The sequence below is a fragment of the Bos javanicus genome, chromosome 3 (assembly GCF_032452875.1).
Source record: "Bos javanicus breed banteng chromosome 3, ARS-OSU_banteng_1.0, whole genome shotgun sequence".
Taxonomy (NCBI): Eukaryota; Metazoa; Chordata; class Mammalia; order Artiodactyla; family Bovidae; genus Bos; species Bos javanicus.
In genome coordinates, this window is record NC_083870.1 from 28,412,606 (window position 1) to 28,418,605 (window position 6,000).

Here is a 6,000-nt window from a genome sequence, read left to right on the forward strand (position 1 = left end):
CATTTTAAAAACTTCAACAGGTGAAGTTCATTTTAACTATATATTTTAAGTTAACCCAATATAAGCAAAATATTATTATTTCAATATGTAATTGATATGAAAACTATTAAAGAAATAGTTTACATTCTTTTGGACAAATCTTCAAAATCCAGTGTGCATTGTACACTTATAACACATCTCAATTCATACTAGCCATATTTCAAGGGTTCTACAGCCACTGTCTAGGACCGTGCAGGCCTAGAATGACCTCACTCATGCACTGGGGTTCTCTTGCTGACAGAAACTCTTCCTTTGTCATGCAGACAAATCTGGACTGGTCTCCTGGAGGATGAGAGGCAATGCAAAGAGAAGCTCTGGCCATCCAGCCATTATAGCCATCCCAACTGAGACTTTAGACAGGCAAGTGAGGTCTAAACTCCCAGTGGCCAAAGCAAGTCACATGGCCTAACCCAGAGTCACTTGAGAGAGATCTATCTGAGGGCCTAAGTAATTAAGAGGCCATTTCTTCCAAACCCTGAAGCTCCATGGAGATATCCCACCACCACTACCACCAGTCTCCTCCTCTCTTCTTAGGAAATTTTGACACAGAGGAAAACACATAAAAGGAAAATTCAAATAATCTTTAATCCTTCCTACCACCAATAACCACAGATAATCCTATCTCCCACAGATACTGTTACCTTTCCACTATTTTTTCAACATAGTCATGTTAAATTTACAATCAAATTATATAATACCATTTCATTTAACACAACATCCTTAACATAGTCCCATGTTATTAAATATTCTTCTATGACATGAAATTTAGTGGTTTCATGGCATTCTAGTGTATAGATACACCACAATTTAAATAATCCCTTATTGCTAAAGGACTATTTCCACCACGACCCCTTTTTTTTCATGCTTATAAATAATGAGGGAATGAGCCCTCTTGGTTCATACATTTTTCCATTCATCCAAGCCAATATGTGAAAAATAGATTACTAGACATAATTTCTGAGTCAAAAAGTACTGCATATGTCAAAGTGTCTGATTACTTGATTCATCCATTCAGTCAACAAATAGTTGCCAAGCAGCTATAAGGTCCATACACTCATAAAGGTACTGGGGATACAGCAATGAGCAAAACAGACAAAAATTATCTGTTCTTCTGGAGGAGCTTGCATTCTACTAGTGGGAGGCTTCAATAAGGAAAGAAGTATATCATCTATTATGTCAGAGAATAATAAATGCTGTGGAATAAAGCAGATTGGGAATAGAGGATGGGGAGTGCCAGGGTGGGGAGCCAAGCTACAAGTGTAATTCAGTAGTCAACAAAGGCTTCCCTTATGTGACATTGCTCTAAATATATTGTTCAGTTTATTTGCTTTAGGGTATATAACATGGGGGAGGGTAGGACACTTGGGAAAAGTAATAAACAGGTGACTAAACACATCAGAGTCCAATCCAGCTCCACTGTAGGTCTCCCCTGGGCTATTTTATTTGCCTTCATCTGTAAACAACTGCAGAGTCACAATTAGATTCCAGACTGTTAAGGTTCAGATCCATGGGGGCTGAGTCCCATGCTTTGAGTCCCATGGGTATTTACACACAGTAGTTCCCACATTACTGTTGGGGATAATTACACTGAGGGAGATATTGTGAGACAGTGGGGTCTTTGAGCATCCTTCCCATAGGTCAATTCTTAGTCTCATTGGGGCTGATTCACCTCTTTGGTCAAGTGTTCCTTCTGATGGGTCAGAATCCTCCCAGAAGGTATAATCAATGTTTGTTTTTTTTTTTCCTCAGAAAGCTCATATCATAAATACAGACCCTCTTCTACCATCATAGCAAAGTGCTTGCAAATACTGAACACTGAGTATGTTACAGGGAAGAGCCAATTCTGACTCCATGTTGGATCTGTTTCTTTGACCTTAAACTTTGATGGAGCCAAAGCAAAAACAATACCCAGTTGTGGATGTGACTGGTGATAGAAGCAAGGTCTGATGCTGTAAAGAGCAATATTGCATAGGAACCTGGAATGTCAGGTCCATGAATCAAGGCAAATTGGAAGTGGTCAAACAAGAGATGGCAAGAGTGAATGTCAACATTCTAGGAATCAGTGAACTAAAATGGACTGGAATGGATGAATTTAATTCAGATGACCATTATATCTACTACTGAGGGCAGGAATCCCTTAGAAGAAATGGAGTAGCCATCAAAGTCAACAAAAGAGTCTGAAATGCAGTACTTGGATGCAATCTCAAAAATGACAGAATGATCTCTCTTTGTTTCCAAGGCAAACCATTCAATATCACAGTAAACCAAGTCTATGCCCCAACCAGTAATGCTGGAGAAGCTGAAGTTGAATGGTTCTATGAAGACCTACAAGACCTTTTAGAACTAACATGCCCAAAAGATGTCCTTTTCATTATAGGGGACTGGAATGCAAAAGTAGGAAGTCAAGAAACACCTGGAGTAACAGGCAAATTTGGCCTTGGAATATGGAATGAAGCAGAGCAAAGACTAATAGAGTTTTGCCAAGAAAATGCACTGGTCATAGCAAACACCCTCTTCCAACAACAAAAGAGAAGACTCTACACATAGACATCACCAGATGGTCAATACCAAAATCAGATTGATTCTATTCTTTGCAGCCAAAGATGGAGAAGCTCTATACAGTCAACAAAAACAAGACCAGGAGCTGACTGTGGCTCAGATCATGAACTCCTTATTGCCAGATTCAGACTTAAATTGAAGAAAGTAGGGAAAACCACTAGACCATTCAGGTATGACCTAAATCAAATCCCTTATGATTATACAGTGGAAGTGAGAAATAGAGTTAAGGGACTAGATCTGATAGAGTGCCTGATGAACTATGGACTGAGGTTCATGACATTGTATAGGAGACAGGGATCAAGACCATCCCCATGGAAAAGAAATGCAAAAAAAGCAAAATGGCTGTCTGAGGAGGCCTTATAAATAGCTGTGAAAAGGAGAGAAGCAAAAAGCAAAGGAGAAAAGGAAAGATATAAGCATCTGAAGGCAGAGTTCCAAAGAATAGCAAAGAGATCAATGCAAAGAAATAGAGGAAAACAACAGAATGGGAAAGACTAGAGATCTCTTCAAGAAAATTAGAGATACCAAGGGAACATTTCATGCAAAGATGGGCTCGATAAAGGACAGAAATGGTATGGACATAACAGAAGCAGAAGATATTAAGAAGAGGTGGCAAGAATACACAGAAGAACTGTACAAAAAAGATCTTCACGACCAAGATAATCAAGATGGTGTGATCACTCACCTAGAGCCAGACATCCTGGAACGTGAAGTTAAGTGGGCCTAGAAAGCATCACTACAAACAAAGCTAGTGGAGGTGATGGAATTCCAGTTGAGCTATTTCAAATCCTGAAAGATGATGCTGTGAAAGTGCTGCACTCAATATGCCAGCGCATTTGGAAAACTCAGCAGTGGCCACAGGACTAGAAAAGGTCAGTTTTCTTTCCAATCCCAAAGAAAGGCAATGCCAAAGAATGCTCAAACTACCGCACAATTGCACTCATGGGGAGCCTGGTGGGCTGCCGTCTATGGGGTCGCACAGAGTCGGACACGACTGAAGCAACTTAGCAGCAGCAGCAGCAGCACATGCTAGTAAAGTAATGCTCAAAATTCTCCAAGCCAGGCTTCAGCAATAGGTGAACCGTGAACTTCCTGATGTTCAAGCTGGTTTTAGAAAAGGCAGAGGAACCAGAGATCAAATTGCCAACATCTGCTGGATCACAGGAAAAGCAAGAGAGTTCCAGAAAAACATCTATTTCTGCTTTATTGACTATGCCAAAGCCTTTGACTGTGTGGATCACAACAAACTGTGGAAAATTCTGAAAGAGATGGGAATACCAGACCACCTGACCTGCCTCTTGAGAAATTTGTATGCAGGTCAGGAAGCAACAGTTAGAACTGGACATGGAACAACAGACTGGTTCCAAATAGGAAAAGGACTACATCAAGGCTGTATATTGTCACCCTGCTTATTTAACTTATATGCAGAGTACATCATGAGAAATGCTGGACTGGAAGAAGCACAAGCTGGAATCAAGATTGCCGGGAGAAATATCAATAACCTCCGATATGCAGATGACACCACCCTTATGGCAGAAAGTGAAGAGGAACTAAAAAGCATCTTGATGAAGGTGAAAGAGGAGAGTGAAAAAGCTGGCTTAAAACTCAACATTCAGAAAACAAAGATCATGGCATCTGGTCCCATCATTTCATGGGAAATAGATGGGGAAACAGTGGAAACAGTGTCAGACTTTATTTTTGGGGGCTCCAAAATCATTGCAGATGGTGACTGCACCCATGAAATTAAAAGACACTTACTCCTTGGATGAAAAGTTATGACCAACCTAGATAGCATATTCAAAAGCAGAGACATTACTTTGCCACCAAAGGTCCGTCTAGTCAAGGCTATGGTTTTTCCTGTGGTCATGTATGGATGTGAAAGTTGGACTGTGAAGAAAGCTGAGTGCTGAAGAATTGATGCCTTTGAACTGTGGTGTTGGAGAAGACTCTTGAGAGTCCCTTGGACTGCAAGGAGATCCAACCAGTCCATTCTGAAGGAGATCAGCCCTGGGATTTCTTTGGAAGGAATGATGCTAAAGCTGAAACTCCAGTGCTTTGGCCACCTCATGCGAAGAGTTGACTCATTGGAAAAGACTCTGATGCTGGGAGGGATTGGGGACAGGAGGAGAAGGGGACGACAGAGGATGAGATGGCTCGATGGCATCACCAACTCGATGGACATGAGTCTGAGTGAACTCCGGGAGTTGGTGATGGACAAGGAGGCCTGGCGTGCTGCGATTCATGGAGTTGCGAAGAGTTGGACAGGACTGAGGGACTGAACTGAACTGAACTGACTGATTGTTATTGTAATCATACTTAATGGCCTGCCTCAGGGAATCCTGTCCCTCTGCTTGACTGTTAAACTGCCTTTGTTAGAGACAATCTGACCCACCTGCGAAAGGCTGTAGAAAAGAAGAAACTAACACATCCACTCCTACTTTGCAAGATAAATGGCCTTTTAATTCTACTTCTTCACCTCCTCTCCTTCTCTGTCCTATAAAAGAACCTGGAATTCAGACCCAGATAAGATGGTTATTTTGAGACAATAGTCTACCATCTTCTCTGTTCGCTGGCTTTCTAAATGAAATATTTCTTGCCTCCACACTTAGTTTCCAACTTTACTGGCCTGTCATGTGGCAAGCAGAGCAAGTTTGGACTCAGTAATAAGTATATATTTTTCATGAATGCATAGCAAACTAAATAAATTGAGTTAAGAATAAATAAATAAATACCTATATTTGATGACAGTTAAGAAGTCTTCACTATTCACAAAGCGAACCTATGGCACTGTAGAGTCAGAATGAGATTAAAAACATGATAGTCTCATGAAAAGACAACTTTGGTCTAGTTTTAGTTCTATCATTGACTAGATTCATGTTCTTGGATGTAGCACTGATCTCTGGGATTGTAATCTTTTTATCTGGACATGGATAACACAAAACATTATTTATCTCTACCTTTGAGGTCTGGGTCCCGGATGATACACAGAAAGATCTTCCAGTGGAAACCATCCCTTGATGCTACTCACAAAAACATTCATTCATTCAATCAAATATTTATGATGTGTCTATTATATGCCAGGCATGAATAGTTGAGAACAACTATTCTGGATGTCAGAGATAAACAAAAAAGATCAGTCCAGATCTACATTCTATGGTGGGAGATAAATATGTAAGTATATGAATATAACCATATAGCATAAGTATACGAATACAACCATATAGCAAAACATTCTATAAAGAAAAATGAAGAAAGAGTGGTGTAATAGAAAATGAGTGGTCTCTTCAAGTTGGGTGGTCAGGTAAGACCTCTCTGAAGAAGTGACATTTAAGTCAAGATCTGCATAACAGGAGGAAAATATGTAAAAATCAGGGGCAAAAGGGAGATATAGAAGCCCTCGAA